Below are 22,151 nucleotides of genomic sequence, written 5' to 3' on the forward strand. Positions count from 1 at the left end.
CGAGTGGTGTCCCCCAGGGCTGGGTTTTGGGGCCACTCCTGTTTAACATCTTTATTGATGATCTGGACGAGGGGATCGAGTGCACCCTCAGTCAGTTTGCAGATGACACCAAGTTGGGTGGGAGTGTTGATCTGCTCGAGGGTAGGGAGGGTCTGCAGAGAGACCTGGCCAGGCTGGAGCGATGGGCTGAGGGCAACTGTATGAGCTTCACTAAGGCCAAATGCCGGGTGCTGCCCTTGGGCCACAACAACCCCCAGCAGGGCTACAGGCTTGGGGAGGAGTGGCTGGAGAGCTGCCAGTCAGAGAGGGACCTGGGGGGGGTGATTGACAGCCGGCTGAACATGAGCCAGCAGTGTGCCCAGGTGGCCAAGAAGGCCAACGGCATCCTGGCTTGTACCAGCACTAGCGTGGCCAGCAGGGACAGGGAAGGGATCTGACCCCTGTGCTCGGCACTGGTGAGGCCACCCCTCAGTGAGTGGGTTCAGTTTTGGGCCCCTCACCCCAAAAAGGCCATTGAATGACTCGAGCGTGTCCAGAGAAGGGCAACGGAGCTGGTGCAGGGTCTGGAGCACAGGTCTGATGGGGAGCAGCTGAGGGAACTGGGGGGGTTTAGTCTGGAGAAGAGGAGGCTGAGGGGAGACCTCCTGGCCCTCTGCAACTCCCTGAAAGGAGGGTGCAGAGAGGGGGGAGGAGTCTCTTGAGCCAAGGACCCAGCGCCAGGCCAAGAGGGAATGGCCTCAAGCTGCGCCAGGGCAGGGTCAGACTGGCTCTTAGGAAGGATTTCTTTGCAGAAGGGGCTGTTGGGCGTTGGAATGGGCTGCCCAGGGCAGGGGGGGAGTCCCCATCCCTGAGGGGTTGAAGAGTCGGGTTGACCCAGCGCTGAGGGATCTGGTGGGGTTGGGAACAGTCAGGGGGAGGTTCATGGTGGGGCTGGAGGAGCTTCAAGGGCTTTTCCAACCCCAATGATTCTGGGATTCTGTGGGATGGCACCGAGCGATGGGAAAGAATTACAGACCCCGGCTCTGAAAAGAGGGCGAGGAGGTGAAACCAGACGGCTCCCCTGCCCCTTGGGACAGGCTAAAAATAAATACACCTCCCCCCGAGCAGAGGGTGAGTGTCAACGCCCCGGAGCGGAGCTGAATTCCAAGCCGGGACACTCGGGTTCCCCCCGCCCCCCCCCCCCCCCGCCACGCGTTCACCTCTCGCCTGCGGAGGGCGGCGAAGTGGCTTCTCCCGGCCGGCCCCGCGCTGCCGCTGAGCCCGGGGGGGGGCTGCCCCCCCGGGCCCCCACCCCGGCGGTGGGGGACGGGACACGCGCGGGCACGGACAGACACGGGGACGCGCCGCACCCGCGCGGGCACAGCCCCAGAGACAGGCGGAGACAGCGGGACAGCGGAGACACAGCGCGGAGAGAGGCCGCCCCGCGCCGCGGGCACACGGACAGACACACGGACACTGAGACACACATGGACAGACACACGAACACGGACAGACAGACACACGGACAGACGCACACACACGCACACACGCCTGACCGCAACGTGACGGACGGACGGGCCGACCGACAGACGGAGGGGCCGGGGCGCCGCCGCTCCGGACGGATCATTTTCCCCCCGCGCCGAGGGGGCGCAGAAACACCGACACCCACCCACACACAGACACCCCCCCCCCCCGACACACCCCCACCCCCACACACACCCCCACCCCGACCCCCCCCCGGCTCGGGGCGGAGGCGTCGCCGCAGGGTCCAGGCGCGTCCCCAGCCCCCGCCGGCGGACAACGAGCGGAGACGGCGCTGGAGGAGCCCGAGCACATAACGCGCCCGCGGCCCGGGCGGTGCCGCCGCGCTGAGGAGCCGGGAGGAGCCGGGCCGGGCCACGGCGGCTGGCAGGGGTGCGGGCGGCGGGGGGGCCGCCTTGGCTCCCGGGCGCTGAGGGGAGGCGGGCGGGGGTCGCGCCGGGGCGCTCCCGGGGCCGCAGCTCCGCGCCGATCCCCGGGGGCCGCGCTCCGGGAGCGGCGGGGACGAGCGAGGGTGGCCGGTGCGGGGGGGGCGCCTGCGGTAGCGCCTTGGCGGCGGGGCGGGCAGGGGCTCGGTGCCCGCAGGGGTCCCCCGGGAGCCGGCCCGGCCCGGGGCAGAGGCAGTGCCGGCGGGGCCGCGGTGCTGGGGGGGGGCCGGGGCGCTGGGGGGCGCCGGGGCACAGCAGGGGAGCCGGTCCCACAGCGGCCGCCCCGCTCCCGGGGAGTCAGCTCCGGCCTCGCTGCTGCCGTGGGAGGGGCGGGAGAGCAGAGGCTGTTCGGGGCTGTTCGGGACGTTTCTCCGCTCTGTCTGTGCGGGGCTTTTCCCCTGCGGTGGTCACGGAGCGATCGGTACCGACCCTGCGGGCAGGCGGGGAGCGGGGGGCTCAGAATGGGGCTGGGGGGGCCGAGGCACCGGCTGTCCTGGGCGGCCTCTGCCGGGGGGGTGGGGGCGGGAGCTGCAGGACGGCCCGTGGTTTCCAACAGCTCCGACAGCAGCAAGTCTCTCGCCGTGGAGAGAAGCTGCGGTTCGCTTTATTGTCTTCCTGCACAGCTCTAGAGCTGCTGGAACTAGACGGGAGACTCAGAATCTCCTCTGAGCCTCTGCTCCGCCCGCGGGGGTTTTCTATCCGGGACAGATTGCACTGGAGGTGTTAAACTCTCCGGGGCACGGGGGCGGGGAGCGAGGCAAGGTGTGCTGGGTGCTTCAAACAGTTCCTCTTGCTCATACTTCAGAAGGAGAAAAGGGAACCTGTTGTAAAAGCAGCTGAGGAATTTATGAAAGTGAAATATTAATGACCTGGAAAAGCTCAGAGAGCAAAGACGTTGCGCCTGATCATTCAGGAGGGTTCTTGTCCTCTACAGCTCCTCACTGTGTGTGTCTGTAGTACAAATGCAGTTGGTATAAAGGACAGCAATATTTGTATTTATCTAGCTAGAAGTAGTGATAGCACATAAAATATTTTTGCGTTGTTCATTATCTCTGCAGCGGCTGCTTTAGCCATGATTTTTGAGGCTGCTGTAGGACAGAGAACTACTGCAGAAACAGGAACAAATATTTCAAGAATGTTTTCTTAGCAATGGAAATGGGAAGGGCTGACTCAGACCTGGAATAGCCCAGAGGAATGACGAGCCTTAGAAAAGTCCCCTTAGAGGCGTGATGATGGCTCTTTTCACCCGAAGCTGGTATTCATCTCGGGGATCCCAGCCGGAGAGAAACATCCCCTCAACAGGCAGCACTGTCTGGGGAGAGGGTAACACACGGCTGTGCAGGGTCTGCTGAGAGCATCTTGGACACACAAGGGCTTGGGGCAGCCTGAGAGGGGATGGACGTGGGGAGCTGGACCAGGAGGAGGACCCGGGACAGAGCACAGGGCACACACCGGGGCTGGGTTACAGGAGAGAGCGTTGGGGATTTCAGTCTGTTAGTCACAGAAGATGCTGAAAAAGCATCTTGTGTCTCCAGATGTCAGCGTGTGTGTGTGTGTGAGCATGGTCTGTCATGCTGCGTCAGCTTCTGGAGATGTCCTGATAGAAGGAGCTGTGTGTTCACCAGGTGTCACAGAGCTTTGAGGCGAGGTGGAGGAGTGAAAGCTGCACAGTTGTTTTTCTGGGGTTGATTAATACAAGTAAAGCAGGAGATGAAACAGTGTTTGTGTGTCAGTGAAAGTATTAATGGAAAAAACCCCGATAGACACTTCAGGTCAGACCAATGAGCAGTGCATGCTTTGTTTCTGGAGTAACTACCAGCTTGCTAGGGGGAAGAACTGAACTCTATCCTCTGTCTTGCAGAAGTTGCTGCTTGTTACAAGGTTCAGTGCTCCAGGTCTTTCCCTTACGAAGCAGTTTTGTGGCACTTGAGGGGCTCAGCACAGGGGGAAACAAAAGGAAACGTGCACAGAAATAATGGCAAGTAGGGGCTGGGTGTGCAGCTCCATCAAGTGTTTCTCTTGTTACTGCATTGATTTGGTGGTTTTCTGCAGTGACAGTAAACTTGGGTTGCCTTGATAAAGTAAATACGCTTTTGTATTAGACTTCAGCTGTGGGATGTGCTGGCTGTGTGCCACGGCAGAACTTGTGAGCACTCGGAATGTGCAGTGTGATTTGTGCTTGTGACCGTTGATGTGTCCCCCTGTGTTTCAGCCTTTAACACTGAGGTTGTGGAAGGTGCAGGCATAGATGTGACATGCAATTGTATTAAACCCCTGTCGCTGGTCACTAGTTAAACACGTGGTTACTTGTACTTACTGCTTTTGCCTTGTTCTCCCTGCACTGCATGGCAGAGGGTATTGCTGGGGTAATATAAACCCACACACCCTCCGACTGAAGACTGTAGGATCAGTTTTTCATTGTATGGCACAAAATGTGAACGTTTCCTACAAAGTCTGCTGCTTTTACCTGAAACATGATCTGTCCTGTGCAGGATAGTTGTTTTATAATAAAATACAGTGGTGGTGTAAGGGAAAAGAAACCACAGGCAAGCCGTAAGTAAAAGCAGAGAAGTCCTGGATGTGGGAAAAGCAAGAAGTTTTTACAACAAGCACTGTGATCTGTGGCATGCATTTTATAATTCTGCAGAAAAACTAAAAAAAAAGATTAAAAAAAGACCCCAAACACACCATTGAGGTGCATTACAAGATCTGAATGGTGATGTTCTAAGTTGCCTACAGACAGCACTATTTTTTGCCCTGGGTGTTGCTGTGTAAGCCCCTGCGAGTGCAGAGATAGGAATGTGTCATTATTTCCTTCATCGGTGGGAAATGGACTCAGTGTTGTGGTGAAGTCGCAGCTGGTTTGTGCTGGAGAAAGGCCGTTGAACTGGAATATGCATCGCAGGTCCCACAGTCTTATCTCAGTGACTTAACTGTGTCAGCGTGGGTTTTTGATAGTTTGACGTGGGTGTGGAAACTTCCTGCACACCCAGTTGCAGGGTCTGCGTGTAAAGTTATGCAGCATTTTCTCTATAAAGACTAATACTAGCAGATTATTTTTTCAGTCGAGGAGAAAAAGCTTTTCCTGGATCTTCTTTGGCGTTAAGTTTGAGAGAAAGCAGTTCAACACTCTAGAATGTGATGTCACTTTTACGTTATTTAAGGAAATACCACTTAATTTTGTACAATGCTCCAGCATACAGGAATTTGAGACCCAGCTGGGTCAGTAATGCTTCTGAGGGTCACAGCTGTCTGCCAGTGTGAGGAACCAGCTGTGACAGGCTGGGAGGAAGCTTTAAAAAATACTCTTTGCCTGTACATTTCGGTAGTGCAAATCACTGCTTGTGAAAATACATCGACTGGTTCCAGTGCATTTCCAGCTCCAGCTTTCTTCTCTGTTTTTGTTTCCTTCACTCTTGTTTTCTGGGCTCTTCTCTGTTTCTTTGCCGTGCCATCGTGATGGGATCTCTTCAGATGTTTTCGTGTGAAAGTAGCAGCTCTGAAGTGATTTACTGATTTTGTGTAGTGCAGTGAGATTTAGATTTGGGTGAAAGGACAGAAGTATTCAACAGGCTCCTCATCTCTGTGCTGCTTGTGCCATCGTGGTTGGAAGCAGAACCTCTGCAGCAATGACATTTGTGCAGATGATGTTCCCCTGCCATCGTTAGCCGTGCCAGCAGACCTGGGACCCGAGAGAGATGAAGGCACCTGGTAGGGGCAGAAGGCGGTGGGAGGGGTGTGCTGTGCTGGGGTGTGACGGCAGCGTCTGCCCCTCTGCCAGCAGCCAAATAAACCGCATTGGGGGCTTTGGGTTTTGTCTGTGAGCTGGGTAACAGTTCCACATTCTACAGTGTCTTCTCGCTATGTTTAGTGCGGTGCCAATCCAGGGGGTGTATTTCTGAACTATCCCGGCTCATTTATTTATTTATTCATTTATTTAAGGTGTTTTGCACTCATTTTTTACTGTGTGACTGGTGAGTAGAGAGAAGAGCAAAGTTTTACTCTGAATTCTTGGAGAAGTTTTGGCCATTTAAGCCCGTGACAGAACTGCTACTGATTTGAATGGGAGCCTTGGTGACTGTTTTAATCAGGTTTTATAACCTTACAATATGCAGGCTGGATTCTTGATGCCCAGCTGAACATGCTGTGGTACACATACAATGGAAACGGAGTAACAGTCCTGCCAAAAATAAGATTGCCTTTCATTTTCTTTATTAATTGTTACCATACTTACTACTTTAGTCTGGGCAAGAAAAATAATATTTATTCTGCTGTTAACACAGAAATTTTAAATAAGAACCTAATCTATGTATTGAAAATATGAAAGTGCTAACAAGCTAATTTAATTTGCAGTATTCAGAAATATTAATAAACTGCCTTGGTAAGCAGATTCTTCCGATGATGTATTAATGTTTTTTCTCTCGTTATTGCTGAAGGGAGGTGACTGGCAGAAAATGGCAATAGGGAAAGTGATGTGGCTTTCTACCTATGAATTTAAAGTGATGCTGCAAGTCGCTGTACGTTCTTTCAGATTTGCAGAGCTCTCAAATACCTTGAGAGCAGATGGTGCCTTCAGCTGTGGGTGCAGTTCCCCAGTCCAAAAGGAGATGTGTTTAAGGGATGTGGGGTGCAAAGGGGGCGCAAGGCTCTGCCTCAGTGGAAGTAGCAAAATAACCTGGTTTTGTTTTGTGGGACTTCTCCAGTGGTTTGCAGCTGTAGTTATTGCAGCAATTGTACTGCAGGTAGGAGACTCAAGCATCACAATTTGTTAGTGTTTTGAACCTATTTTTTTTAACGTAGCAGCTGTAGGCTCTGTGAGAAATGTTGGCCCTGTAAGCCAGTGGCAAAACTGCTGCTGATTTTGATGCGGTCTTGATTATATCCGTAAATAATATGTTAGTGTCTGTTTGCTTTGTACAGCATTTATTTTCATCAGGGAATGATTTTCAGAAGTTACTGAGCATGTACTGGTTTGATGGTTTTTGTTACAGCATTAAATTCTTAGTGCCCTTAAAAATTAGGTTATCAATTTTTTTTCTTACAATGAGTTGAGAGTTTGGAAGAATAGGAATAGGAACTTTAGAATGGTCAAGACACTGCAAATAAAATTGATGTCAGTTCAGTGTATCTGAAAATCTGTACATATGGGCATCTATTCGATACTAATGATAATTATGTAAGGGCACAATATCAGGTGGTAAACAAGGCATTTAGAGTTTTTATGAAGTCCAGCTGGAGCAGAGGTTAAAAAGACCAGGGATGTTAAAATGATCGCCTGGATTTTAGATTTTCAGAAGTTTACGAATAATGGGAAAGTAGAAGGAAGAATACAAGATTTGGGAAAACTGTGTTTCAAAATAAAATGGAGAAGAGAGTTGTGGAAAACGTGCACGTGGAGTAGATGGGGAGGAAGTAAAAGGAATATAGAGAAATTAGTTTGTCAGCTGTTAAGAGCTGACACCACAATGGCTTCTTTTTATCTGCTAATCTTTATTTTATAGTGAGCAAACTCTGGGGCAGCTGCTGAGATGGGGAAGAAAAAGACGTAGAGAAGAGGTGGTGGGAAATTAAAGAAAAATCAGCTGTTAAGCCTTTGTTCTACTCCACCACAAAAGGGCTGTTAGAAGAAATTCAGGGATTAGTCACATTAGGCACAAGGTAATCTCTATCCTCTCTAAATCCTCATTTTAAAATTAACATCCCGATCTTGGTCAAGTCTGATTTTGGTGGCTGACTGTCTGTGGGGTCTCAGCAAATTTCACACCAGTCTTTAGTACTTGCTTATGGCCCTTAAACAGGGTCTGATGTGCAGTTGTTTGTTAATGATGGATTTTGTTACAGATTAAACTTTTATCGGGCAGAAATCGGAACCAGAAGCTACAAGGCTGTTTCAGACTGTCAGATCTGCAGCTCTGCTACGCTTTAATGTACAGAAAAGTTAGTTTGAACTCTTTTCATTTAGTGTTTGACATGAGCTCGGAGCCGCCTTAGGTGGTGTAGCTAAAGGCCTAATAACTTGGTTATGCCTCTGAATCTTCTTTGTCAAGAGACACATCATTTATACCTATAACAGTTTCAAATTCAGAGTGTTAGCAGATGAAGAAGACTAGGGGGTAATAAGACTTGAATTAATTTTTTAGCTAATCCACCCAGTGAGTTGCTTACAGGGAAACATAATATTCCCTAGACACCATAAGGATCAACTCTCTGGGGTAAATACTGCGTACATGCTGTGTACATACATACACGTGTAAAATTCAAATGTCCTTTGTGACAGTCAAGGTAAGCTGTGGTGCTTTCGGTTGAAAGCTGCGCTCTGTTCTGGATGTAGAACAGGAACAGTGAATGCTTCAGAACAAAGGATTTCTTTCAGTTACTTGCTCTAGTACAGTAAAATGCAAACATAAGTTCACAGCTTTTAAAATATACTGTCAGCTCTCTAAATGCTTAATAACCAGAGGGGAGAAAATAACAAAAAACTACTACTCACCCTGGTTTTAAGGAGTTTAATATGTTGTGGGCAAAATGTTTCTGAAAACTGTGTGTTGGCAATTGTAGCCTTAGTGCAAGGAGGCCTTAGGGTGATACTGTTCACTGAAGAAGGGTGAGCAAGAAGTGACTGTGGGAAAAGGGTGTCAGAACTCTAGAGTTTGTTTTCTCAGGCTTTCATTTGATTTTGGTTGAGATCCTGCAGGGTAGCAATTTTATTGTGATTCTATATGCTTTGAAAACAGTCAAGGGAAGAAAAAGTATGTCTAAAGGAATCAATTCTCATATTAATGATTCTCTTTTCTCCTTATAGCTTGCAGTTGCCCAGGACGATGCATGTGACTTCCAAAATGCTGAAGCTGAACACCAGAGAAATTGTAAAACACTTACACAGCGCCATATCTTTATGCAGCATTTTCTAAATAGAGACTAAATCCTTGTCAGAAAGAGGTTTGTACAGTTAAAATAAAACAAGACTTGACGTGACCCAGAACAGCTTGAGAGAGGCGTGAGAGCTGTTGGTGAGGAACTGTGAGGAGCTGAACAACTGTTCCAAGTCAGGGATTTGAGGGAGGCTTGAAAGGGCAGTGAAGATGGCCCACTTCCCCAGTTCAAAAAAAAAAAGGTTCAGGAGTTTGAACTCCTTTTGTTGCCCAGGTTTTTGTTACTGGTTTTCAGCAACCACTGTTTCTTTATAATTTAAATGGTGAAAACAGTAACTCTATGAAATCTATGGAGGTTTTTTTTAGTAGTAAATAATGAAGGAATTAAAAGCTGTTTACAATATATGTTCTGGGTCTGGATGCGCAGCTGGTGTTCTAGTGCTGCTGCCTTCGGTGGAGCTAAATGCCCCCATTGCTTGTAGCTTCCTCTGAGCCTCGTGTGTGTTGGGCTGAGCAGTGCTGGGGGAAGGAAGGGCGGGATGGGCAGTGCAATAGGTTTTCACTGCAGTGCCCTCAGCACTTCTGCCCTGGTATATTGTTGGTCTCCTCCATTCCTCTTGAAACTGTTATAAATGAGCTCAGACTCATTAAGATTTTAAAAACTTAACTCCAAATTTATTGTTTGAATAAAGACAAGCAAACAGCGCTGGGTGTGCCGGGAGTCTCTGCTCTACCAGGACACACACCTTACACGACAGCACTGAGTCCCTTTATAGTGTAGGCTTCATCCATATTCATGATGGGCGTACCCTGAGGGGTCTGCAAAGTTGTAAACAAGTTTCCCCGGGCTTTTCTTGGGTTTTTCCATTTATGGGGGATGACTCAGCACAGGTGCATTTGCAGACATAGTCTAAGCAAGTCTGGACATGACACTGTCTGGTTTGATGGTGGAGGCCATTTTAACTCCCCTCTAACAGCAATTGATCTTAACAACAAGAACTATGTACATAACATCTTATTTCCTAAAAAAAGTACAAAAGCATTTAGGAATTCCATAGGTAAGAGAATTACATTTTATCACTCACATGGGCACGAATCAGATAAACATATCTCACAAAACTTTTTCTGTCTTGGAAGTCAGAAATGAAGCTTGCAAACCCTTGGTAAATTGTGTTGCTCAGAGGACAGATGAAAACACAATACGGTGAAAAGAGCTTATGCTGATTTCCTATGGAAACAAGACTTGCTGTCCTACTGTCCTGGTGTACTGTTTGTATATTAATCTGCACCAGGTATTTTTGAACTTGTTGGTTGCTTTTGCAGTATTTGTCAAAGGCATGGAAGTCTTAAAAATTATTAAGTTTTAGTAAGTTTTGAGAAATTGGAGGAGAGAGACTCCCGTAGAGTCTCTGGCTGAGAGAAAAGCTGCCTGGTGAGCTCATTCTATCATCAGTGTCAAAGAGTCAACCTAGAAGAGCTTTGTGTGTGTCCTGGCTGCTGGGAGCTGCTTAGACATTAAAATGAACTAGCCACAGTGTGCAAACCTGTAGGTAACTGGGCCTTGTTAGATCTGGTGCTCATAATTGTATGTGAGAAAAAAGCTTGAGTAACTATTCTTAAATTTTTTTGTTGTTTTCTGTTTCTATGGGTTTTTTTGGGTTTTTGTTGTTGTTGTTCTTTTGTTGGGGTTTTTTTGGAAAGGTCTTCCTCCCTTCCCCTGGGTTATTTTTCTATTACCTTTTCTGAAAGCATAGGGTGGAGCACTCGTTCAGGGTGTTGGACTGATGAGAATGGATTTGTTTAAGCCCACAGGCTGTATCCATTTACACACCTGAAGATCTGGCTTTGTTTTTAATCCTTACCTACCTGAAGTCCTCAAGGAGGCATGTTGTGGATATGGAGCTTTTGTGAAACTCAGCTTTTGACTGAAAAGGTAACAGGTATCGTATATTTGAGTGAGTCTGTTTTCATTGACATCCAACAAACCGATCAGCACAAGCAGAGAAGGCCAGACTTCTTTCTTTTGTGTGGTGTCAGAAAAGGATGGGGAAAGCCCGAACAAGTCCTACTGTCAAGGTGCAGATTAATTGTTTTTGCTTTGAACTAATGCCCCTGAGTGCTTGGAAGAACATGAGCCGTGGCACTTAGTGAGCTGTGTGTTGGGCTGCCCACAGTGTACCTGAAGGAGAGATCCTGGTTCCAGGTACCAGCTGAAGAGGAGAAGCTGCTGAACTGTGCTCTGTTGCCATTCAACATCTCCCCGGTCCCTCTGGCTTTAGGAGGTGAGTTAAAAGTAGAGAAGTAGGAGAAAACTTCAGAGGCCGGCATCTGTTTTTGTGTGCAATAGCAAAACCCTTACCAATAAGTAGTGTGTACAAAATCCAAATATTTGTATTCAGGAGTGGGCAGTCCCACAGAAGTGTTTTAAGTGGCTTGTTGCTCTAGTAGCAAATGAGCTGAGAAGTGAAGCAAGAGAGTCTTTGTGTCAAGAGAAGCTGAACAGACATATGGAATGATAAGTTTCAGTACTTCAGTCTTCTAAGATTTAGAAAACTTCCTACATTTCTGAGCTGTAGCTGATCACAATTTCCTGTGGGGAACATGCAGAATAAATATTAAAGAGTATCTGTGAAAAATGATGATATGGTGTGAGAGTTTGGCACATAACAACAGCAAAACCCTCCTCCTGTGGTTGTTTATTTTGGAAAACAGTTCGGGCAGGGCACTACAGTGATTATTCAGAGCGTGTTTCTCTCTAAAACCGGGTTTGGTTTGCTCTGTCAGACAGGTGGCATTGCCGTGCTGCTGTAAAACCATTTGCTGAGCTTGTGTGGAGAAAATGCCCCTGTCTGTTGGAATGAACATTTCCCCTGAGACAAACTGGTCTGGGGGTGCAGCAGAGTGACTCGGGGTGCAGCATCCTTCTGAAGCTGGGGTTCTTGCTTTTGCACTGTGATAGTTTTGCCTTTGTTCATGTTAGTTGTGCTTCAGTCAGTGCTGGTTGTGCTTCAGTTGTGCTCTGGTTACTGTCTGTGTGTATTAGAAAGACCTTTTGCAATTTATCAGTTATGAATGATTGTTATTCAGGAAGGTTGTTTTGGGGCTACTTTATTATCTTGAATATCGCAGACCTGTAATGCTTGGGGAGTTAACAGAGGGGTTTAATGACTGTGACAATAGGAACAGTTACAGGAATGGTGGAAAGAATCCTTGAATGTATTATTTTTATTTCCCTGGAGTTAATCTTCACATATCAAAATAAATTAACCAGAATATGCTGCTTAGATGTCTTCTGGCTTCCCAGGTCAAAAGCCATTCTGAACAAAACGTGATTCTCTCTATTCCCTGTCCTACAATCCTTACTCACGGTGTGCTCCTAGTGAGGTCAGTGTCACTGAACAAAGTGAAAGGTGCTGGTTACTGCGATATGCAGAGGTGAAATTATTTTAGGAGATATTTTGCCGTGAGGTTTTTTTTCCCCTCTTAACGAGGTTTTTGCCATTCGTTACTTAATGCATGAAGAATGAAGAGGTGTTTCTCCTGTAACGAATGCTAGGTCGTAGCCTGTCATATCATTCTGGGAAGATTTTTATAAAGGGTGCGATGTTTTGTCATGAATCTAGTTTGCAGAATCAGTTGCAGACCCCTGGAGACATGTGCTGTGCTAGAATGGAGTATTTGCATGCCTCACTTCGTCCATTTTATGCCCTGAGGGTTTTCCTACTGAGTGGCTTTACTGGAGAGGTGAAATTAGATGGGAATTGAAATCCTATCCTGGCTGGAGATGGAACAGAATATATTTCGTATTTGTTTGTCTAGGAGTAGGTACATACAGAGATGAATTTCAGTGTACTCCTCAAACCGTTCACTATGTTGTGCTGATCTCTACAACTTCATCTGATTGTCAAGGGAAAAAAAGCCACGGGTGGGCTTTAAAAGTTTCTGCAGTCGGTGCTGGTGAGACCCTTGGTTCACCGTAAGGATGTGTTGGAGCAGCTTGACAGGGTCCCTGTGCATTGCAGCCTTTGCTGCTGCTTTCCCCTTCTGTCTCTGGTTTGGGATCTGTCTGTTCAGATGGAGCAGCGTGTGGGTCTTCCCTTTCACCAGAACAACCCCGATCCTGAGATCCTTTGCTTTGGTTGCTCAGCCCAGCAGCTTTGGATTCAGGACCTTCTTTTTTCTCCTGTGACTTGCGGAATCAAAACTCCAAAGCCTGAAAGGTTTTAGAGTAGGTATGTTTATTCAGCACTGAGGCGCATGGGGGATCATTCCTCCAAACATGCGTACCTAAAGTGACAGGTCGCCCCATATTTATACAATGAAACAATGAATATTTAACTACCGCCTATACATATTAATTACCTGAACCCGCCTACTCCCGCTCTGTATGGTAATTAGCTTATCAGTTCTTTGCGCTTGCGCAGATTCTTCCAAAAATTGTGGGCAAGGGTCTTTGGGAGGAAGGCCGTAGGTCCTCCTCATGGTGTACTTTTCACCCTTTGCCTGGAATGTGATGATCCTGCAAGCTTGCAGTGCTCTTATCAGTCTGAGCTAATTGCTTACCATTTGTTTTCCTTAAGCAAAGAGATTTATGGATGTATTTGTAACGGATGCCATCCTGTTTTAGAATTCTTGTTCCCTACAATCGATCCCTTGAGAGAGAGAGCGCCGCCCCCCCCCCCCCCCCCCCTTCTGTTCGGGAAAGAAAAACTGGTTTCCTCTTCCATTAATTTATGTGATTACGTGACTATATTCTATGACTACCCATAAGAGATATATATAACACATACAGTTATAATTAGCTTATTGTCCCTAGTTCTGTATGGTCCCCTACATCAATCCCCCCTTTTCTATTATACTAAGTCAATTCTTTTACTTAACTAGTCTTAATATGCTAGGTGCTCCCCTGCCCGAGGTCTGGGCCTCCGATTTCTTATTGCTGCAGTGACACTTGATCTTCAAAAGTGTCACTAAACAGCCCAAAGACCAGAGGTGAGGAGGAGGAGGAGGAAGGAAGAAGAGACGCGCGGGCAGCCTGCCCCAGCCTGGAAGATGTGGAGTTTCTCGGCGTTGGGAAGGAAGACTCTGGCGTCCTCCAAGGCCCCATAAGCCGCCATGGTGAAGTTGGCATCCCTGGAGGTCACCAGTCGAAGATGCACAACTGGAAGTAGACGTCTTCCACGGGCAGCATCTCCTTGCAGAGTGCCCGGGCCGTCTCGGCCGCCTCGCGGGCGCGGCAGCACTCGCTGCGGGAGATGCGCTGGCCACGGGGGCAACCTCCCATGCAGAGCTGCAGGTCTTGATCCTCCGTGAAGGTTCACGCCACCTCCTCGGCTGCCTGGATGGAGAAGGAGAGTTGGCGGCCGGCCTGCCGGATGGCGATGATGGTGCCGATGTACTCTGCGTGGATCTCCACGTGCCGCCCGGGGCTGCGCTCCCGGATGGCCAAGTTGCTTCCGCCCGGTCTCTCGCCCCCGTTCACCGAGCTGTCGTCGAAGGCTGCTGGGAGGTTGTCTATCTCAGCCTGGTAGACCTTCTGGTCGATGCATTCCTTCATGTTCTTGAAGATGATGGTGAGCTTGCTGGTGACCGTAGCGTTGGAGCTCTTCGCCACCGGAGAGATGGTTGCTTGTACAAGCAAGTAGTCATTGTCCAAGAGAGGCCAGGAGCCCTCCACCCGACAAGTGTGGAAGTCATCGTGGAAAGTGCAGATATGGGGGTTCCCGAAAGCCGCGCAGTGCTGGTAGCTGGGGGGTTGGCCGTGCTTGTAGAGAAAACTCTTCTCATAGCTGCAGGTATCGAGAGACTTGAAGCCCTGATGGTTGGGGGCCGGGGGTCGGGGTCGGGACAGCGATGTAGGCCCCTCCTTGGAGCAGTTGTTCTGGATCATGAGGTCCTCGATGCTGTGGATGGCAGAGTGGTAGGTCAGGTCGCCACGGCAGGTGCCAGCCGTCTTGCGGGTGCAGCGGGAGTAGGAGTGGAGGACGTTGCAGTACGCCACGTTCCTGTTGGAGCCACGCAGGTTGAGAGTGGTGGCCACGTACTCCGAGTTGCACGCCGGATCTTGCACTGAGAAGAAACATGTCTGCAGAAGAGGAGGAGGAAGAGAGCTCGGAGGAGGAAGAAGCCAGGGTTTTCCAGCTGCCCCGGGCTCTTACTGCAGGCAGGTTTCTCCATTCTAATCTAATATACCACTGAGTGTTTGCGGCCCTGGTCTGCTGAAGTTGGGGTCAGCATACGCAGCAGGAAAACTGCTTTCCACGCCCCTTTATCCTAAAGCGCATGCGTCATCTGGGTCTAGAAACTTCTATCCCAGATTTAAACAAAGGTAAATGAGTAATAACACTACAAATAACAAATAAAACAATATTAACATTAATAATGGTTAAGAACATTCTAATTAAACATATAATAAAGGTAACAGTAACAATAACAATGTTAATTAATAATATTTTAACCAAATGAACAAATACAATTATAAGACGGTTTATATGGACACTTACAAAATCAATACATACATATCACAAGGGAAAATATTCTGGGTTTTGCTGTCAGTTGCGGAGCTGAAGACAGTGGTCTGGCTCACTGGAGTTGGGGGTCTGACTACACAGTAGGAAAATGGATTTCCATGCCCCCAGCCCAGAGTGCATGTGTGGTTTAGGCCTTGGTACCTCCATTTCGCCTTCATGGGTAGTTTACTGTTATGCTTACTCCTAATAAGGGTTGTTATATCACCCCGTGACTGGAGTGGTGGCCATTGTAAGTGAGAGAGAGAATACATGTATTTATACAACCTGTATGATAGATGGTGCCTTTTTACATATGGCACGAATCTGTTTAATGCCATCAGGCGAAGTGGTAGAGACAAATTGCATGTTCGACACAACGCTTTGAATCAATTGTATAAAACTGATGGAATCGAACAAGGTAAAAACACTACCATAACCAAGCCACATAACATATAAAATAAGATATGCTTAACTCACGGAGCACCTGGAAGCTATGAGAAGGGATTAAATTCCCAACATTTCTAGGTCTGAACAGGGACACAGGCTGGTTCTCTAATCCCAGAAGTTATTTGTTTGACCACCTGACCATTGTCATTAATTTTTAAACAACAGTTTGAATCATTTAATTTACCACAAACACCCCCTTCTTCAGTTAACAGGTAATCGAGAACCATACGATGTTGGAATATTGCAGTTCTTATCGAATATGCGAAAATAGGTTCTCGAGTACCGCTGATCACTTTATTGGGGTTCCAGGTGGCAGGCCCACTGAAACACCTGCACTATATGGGTTTTATCTGTATTATTGGTATGCAGACAATTTCCAAACAGCACATCAAAGAACCAATCTCGCATTACCGCTTTATAACCTTCTACTGTAGGTTCTTGGTATGAACATTTTATCCAACTATTGTGAGTTTTACATGTGTTCGGTTTTATCTCCCTTGGTATTTAGAACAATCATAGGGTCTGCAATGGGGTCATAACAATCAAAGCCTGGGGATAAAGCCCATTCATAAACACTTTCCCAGACTCGTACTCCTCTCTCTTTTGTACGGCTAAGGTAGTAAATATCTTTCCCAGGAAAATGGAGTTACAGGGATCAGCATCCTCAGTCCAGAATCTCGTCCCATTATTGACTGTACTCAAATTGCTGACCCACCATTCTCGGTTAGCACTTAAGAGAGCCAAAGCCTCCCCTGGAACTGAGGGAGAGGAGAACGGTCGCCCAAAGCAGTTTCTGCAATGATAGACAATACATATTAATTTTGTGCTCCTTTCCATGAGCATCTTTGGTTTTCCAAGTATACTTGTTTATTTGGGTATCCAATACCAATAGTACTGTTCCCACCGTGGGGAGTTTGACTAAGACAGGTTGTCCGGGAAAATAAGATGGATTTCTGGGGTGGTCAGGGTCATCTGGAGCTGGCTTGATGCCCGCAACGCAACTGAATTCCCAGAAACTTCACGGACTCAGACGGTCCTTGGATTTTTGCAGAATTAATTTCCCAACCCTTCTGTTTCATATGATCTACTACTAACTTAAGAAGTTCTTGTATTTCCTCCTCATCATTACCTTGAATCAAAATATCATCTATATAGTGGCTTAATTGTGTGTGAGGAGGCAGCTGTATTTCATCTAAGTGTTCAGCTACAATTCTATAACAGATAGTGGGGCTGTGCAACCACCCTTGTGAAAGCAAATGCTTTTCTGCAATTGGGATAGTAAAAGAGTGTACTAGTTAAATCTGTTACAGTGTACCGAGTTCCTGGATGTTTTTGAACTTCTTCTATTAAAGTGACAGCGTTTGGCACAGCTGCTGCAGGCGGTGCAGTATGTTTGTTTAGATCTCTAACACCATCTTTCTCCAGGATCCATCATTCTTTTTGACAGGCCACACCGGACTGCCACCTCAAAACTTCTACATCTAATAAATCTCTAATTGTCTGTGATATCTCTTTATGTCCTCCCAGAATTCTGTATTGCCTCATTGTAACTAACTTAGTTGTAGCCGGGATCTGTACAGGAGGTATTTTTACTTTGCTGACAGTAACAGGTGTGATACTAATACAGGGTTTAACTCTGAATTGATACTGGCCATCAGAAAGATTTAAAGTTAGTCTTTTTAGAATGTCTATACTAATTTTATATTCAGGAATGGGGATAATTATGACTGAATATAATCGTTTTGGGAGGTTCTCTATTTTTATTTCTATTTATGTTTGTACAGCTTTAATTTACTTTCCTCCCAAACTTGTAATAATTATAAGTTGTCCTTTAAATTTCTTGGGATTCCTATATATTAGGGAGGTCTCTGCTCCAGTGTCAATTAAGGTATTTATAGTTTGTGGGGACTGGTTGTTCTAAATAAAAAAACAAACAAACAACAAGAACAACAACAAAAATACTTTAAGCTCTACATGGGGCCATCGGTCCTTCTGCACCCACTGCCCTGGAGCTTGGCCATTAATTTGATTCACCTCATTTGCCTCCTGCAAAGGGTACAATTCAGAAAACACTGCCCAATCCTCCTTCACCCCCAGAAACCGTGATCCACTCACGGGGGGCTCTCCGTGGGCAGATGGAGGGTCCCACTGAGGTTCGAGAAGGGGCGCTGTAGGTTGAGTTGTCCCTGGATCCGTAGTTTTAGCACTCTGCACTCTCTTGCTAGGTTTATTCAGTCCTCTTTGTGTATCTATTCGCCATGGCCTGTTAGTTGGAACACTATAAATTTTTCATGAGACATGCTGTCTTTTAACAAAGCTGTAAACATTTCCTTACGCGAAATCCTGTCTTCACTGCCTTTAGGGCTGTCTCGAGTATCTCGATTCCCTGCACTCTCTTGGGGGCCCCACTCTTCAAGGTCACATAACTGTTGTACTTTTTCTATTATTTTATTGAGGGGATCCCCCATTTCATTGATGCGAAGGGGCATAATTACATTTTTATATGCCAGTGGAACGGTTTTAATCACTCTGTTTATCATAGTGACTGGCAAAGGATGCCACATCATAAGGTCAGTGTCTCCTACAAAAATAGCTGCTTTCATCCCCTCCTCTTTCATCCGCTGTCTACAACTTCGTAAAGTAAACTACTGACAGTCAGATGCCAGCCAGTCATTCTCTGTAGGATATTTGGTATTACATCCCGGAGCAGCCAGTGCTTACAAATTAATATCCTGATCATTGTTTCGAAATTTATCTTGCACAAAAGAATTTGAACTTAAAATCAAAAACCTTCTAGAATCTCCTGCGTCTAGGGTTACCCCTGCCACTCCCTGATCCTGCAAACACACCATCCAAGAGAGCAAGGATTCCCCCGGTCTCTGCTTAAATCTTTTAATTATATCGTTTACTTCATACTGTGTATGATCCTCTATCATATCCTTCCTCACAGCTTGCCCAATATTAGGATCTCTACTGGGATCCCACTGCACACCCGCTTCTGCAATCACCGCATGCCCTTTCTTACACTTTCTCCTTTTCCTATACTCATGTTGTGCTACTCGCACCGCAGCTTTCTCTGCCACTGTCTGATAAGTATCCAGCTTATCAGCAAACAACTTACTCTGGCATTGCAACATCACTATTTGACTCTGCAAATCACATACCTGTCGCTCCATCTGGGAGCGCTCTAACAACATCCTCTCTTTACTCTGGTGTTGTTTTCTACATGCAGTTAATGAAATCCACCCTCGTTTACTTGAATTTGTAGTTTCTTTTCCAGAGTTTCTTTTTCGGGAAAGAAAAACTGGTTTCCTCTTCCATTAATTTATGTGATTACGTGACTATATTCTTTGACTACTCATAAGAGACATATATAACACATATAGTTATAATTAGCTTATTGTCCCTAGTTCTATATGGTCCCCTACATCACCTGTACTTGAAGCAGCAGCTTGCGCAGCAGAGTTTTCCCAGGGAGCAGGTCTCCAGGCCTGTCCCAGCCAGAGGAGCTGTGTGCTTTCCAGCCCGTCCCTCCTTGGGACCCTTGTGCTGGCAGGCTGGTGTCACCCTGTGTGCCTCATTAGCTGCTGGCATCTCCAGCCCCCCTGGCAGTGGCTGCACCCCTCAGCCAGCGCTGGGCTGTGCTCGGCCTTCACCTCCCCCGACACTGCCCTGCTCTGGCTGCTGGGCAGATCTTGCCAGGGTCGGGACCACAGGAGGAGGGGGTGGCACACCCTGCTCGCAAGGCAAGAGCTTTCTGGCAGCTCCTGGCCATCCTGCGTTCTGGTGTGGAGGAGTTCCTGCAGCTGGAAGGGATGGGATTGCCTGGGATTGCTGGGCAGGAGCAGGCTGTCAGCTCGGGGAGAGCTGAGGAAGGCGACAACTCCCAGCAGGGTTTTCCGTGCTGAAGTGCCTCAGGCATCTCCATCCCATTTTGTCAGTGTCCTGAATGTCATAATATGTCATTACAGCTAGTCATGACCTCCAGGGGCTTTGGAGAAAATACTGTCATTGCTGAAGAGCTGGGTTAATCCCTCCCTAAATCCATAAGTAATTCAGGCTGTTACTGTGGTTTCAACACTCTTCCCTAGAAAGCACAGACCGAGCGAGTGATGGAGCTCAAGAAAATAATGTACAGGTACAAAATCTGAGAACTAATCCCTGAATTTTTAAATAGTGAATAATTTATTAAGATTTTTAAAATATTTAAAGTGTATTTAAAACACCATTTCAGCGACTCTCCGTTCTTTGGACTTTTCTTTCTAATTTTTTTGGTTCAGGATAGAAGTTTCAGGTATCCTGTTATTCCCCCCCACAGGCTGTACGGAAATGAAGTGTTAGTTCAAGACATGAACTTGGTGATGTCACTGCTTGGATGTAGTAAGGCACAGATACCGAAAATAGTTTAAATTTCATGGTGGCAATCACTTAAATGTGTGGATTTAAGAGAGAAGGCTGTAGTTAATTTGAATTGCTCACACAACATGATGGAAGGAGTGAGTGCTCTCAGGAAATGCAGTTATCAAGTTTTAAAGATTTTTGTTTTGAAGGATTTTTGCCTCCCCAATATATACATTCTCTAGATCAGTTGTGATGTAAAAAATACACAGTCAAAATAATAGTTAAGTTGGTTTTTGTGCTTAAAATACATTATCTGTGTTTATTGATTGTCAGTGGCAGTGACACATGGAATGAGGTGTAGCCAGTTTTAAAAAAATAATGCTTTCTAACATGGTCTTCGTGCAGTGGGTGTGTAAACTGGAAGCTTGATGCCAAAGTATGTGGCGAAGGCTAAAAGTCTGGATGTTGTCAAGGGAATGCAGGACAAGTTTATGGAAGTGAAATCCAAGGAGTGTTACCAAGTCTACAGAAATTCTGACGTGAAAATGGTAGGACAGAGAAGGATATTTCTGGGGGGCAGTACCTTATGCTCTTGCTGGACATAAGATTTTGCCCTGCCTGAGCCCAGTGTGCGGGCTGGCTGCATTTTAGGAGTGGCCACGCCAGATCAAAGTTCTGCAGTCACAAAGCATCCTCAAATTAAAACTGATTACAGTTGTGAAAGTTAAGAACTGGAAGTCTTTGTGAGAGCTGGTTATGGCCTCAGTGCCCAACATAATACAAATTGCATGAGCTGACAATCTTATCCCGTGAGCTGAGGGAATGCTGCTGATCTTCTCTTTGGTTTTTGAACTTCGATAATCCACTGTCCCACGTGGCCAAACAAGGGAGATCTTGTTTTCTGTGTATCAAACGATGGCAACAATTTCTTGGCAGCTGAATTAATTTCAGATTCTGTAACATGACTTCAGATTAACATTAGATTTCTCATGTCTAACAGTATTTTAGCCTCTCAACTCTATTCATAGGAAGAAAAAATCCCGAGGTGTTTGTGTTTTAAGTTTGATCTCCCCTGCATTCTTACATAGCATGTGTATGTCCCAGACCCCTTCACAGATAACGATGTGAAAAGCACTGTGGCCATGACTAGCATCACTTCTTTTCAAAAATCAGTTCTTAAACTTTCGGATTCTAGATGAACAAAAAGGTTGCTAGTGTATACGTAATAAGAGGAATTCCATTTCCAAGACTGCTCTGTGCTGCACGATAAGATGAAGTCACTCGTCCAGCGTTCATTTTAATAAGCTAAATGAAACATTGCAGGAGTAGGAAGCAAAGATTTAGGTCGCCCCTAAAATACATGAAAAAAAAAGTGACTTACTGAGGTAGTGGGTAACCAATCCCCATTTCACATAGGGGATGAGGCTACAATATGTCTCTGCGTGGGGGAGCACTGCGTGGGGGAGGTGTTTTTCCTGCTGTGATTTCGTTAGTGAGACTGCTTGCAGGGATGAGTCAGGTTGGTTTCTTACATTGAAAAATAGGATGTCAGCTTGTGGAAGTTTTAAAGAAAATGAAGGAAGCTTATTCAAGAGTCAGAAAATGTTTTAACCTGGGGGGTTAAAAAAGGTCTGCTTGTTTGAATTAACAGGAAAAAAAAAAAAAGGAACTTGATAAATATAAATAAAAATACGGAAATATATGTGCAGGTAAGAGGAAGCTTCTTGAAATAGGGTGGTGTTTAGTTAGTAGTTGGGAGTACAAGAGTTTGTATAAAATCTGAAATCTGAATATGAAGGAACTAATTTGTGCGGACTGTTCTATAGGAGGTCTGAAGCAGTGCTCATCTTGGTGAGTCTGTCCCTAAAATCTGAGAACAGAGCTATTTCTGGGATGCATGCTATCACATGGTAAACTTTATTTTAAGATTCTGTGATGGATGGATTAAAAAAGTGATCCCTTTCAAAGAGTCCGCAGTCCAGGTATCTTCTGTTTAACACTAAAATATGTTTAATATGGAAGCATTTGCACTGCTC

General features: G+C 46.6%; 1 pseudogene; it reads right to left on the reverse strand.

The window, feature by feature from the left end:
• Window positions 1-13,788: 13,788 nt before the first annotated feature.
• On the reverse strand, window positions 13,789-14,995 carry LOC141917394 (hemojuvelin pseudogene; annotated as a pseudogene).
• Between the last annotated feature and the right edge of the window lie 7,156 nt (window positions 14,996-22,151).

Source organism: Strix aluco, chromosome 37, assembly GCF_031877795.1.
Source record: "Strix aluco isolate bStrAlu1 chromosome 37, bStrAlu1.hap1, whole genome shotgun sequence".
NCBI lineage: Eukaryota > Metazoa > Chordata > Aves > Strigiformes > Strigidae > Strix > Strix aluco.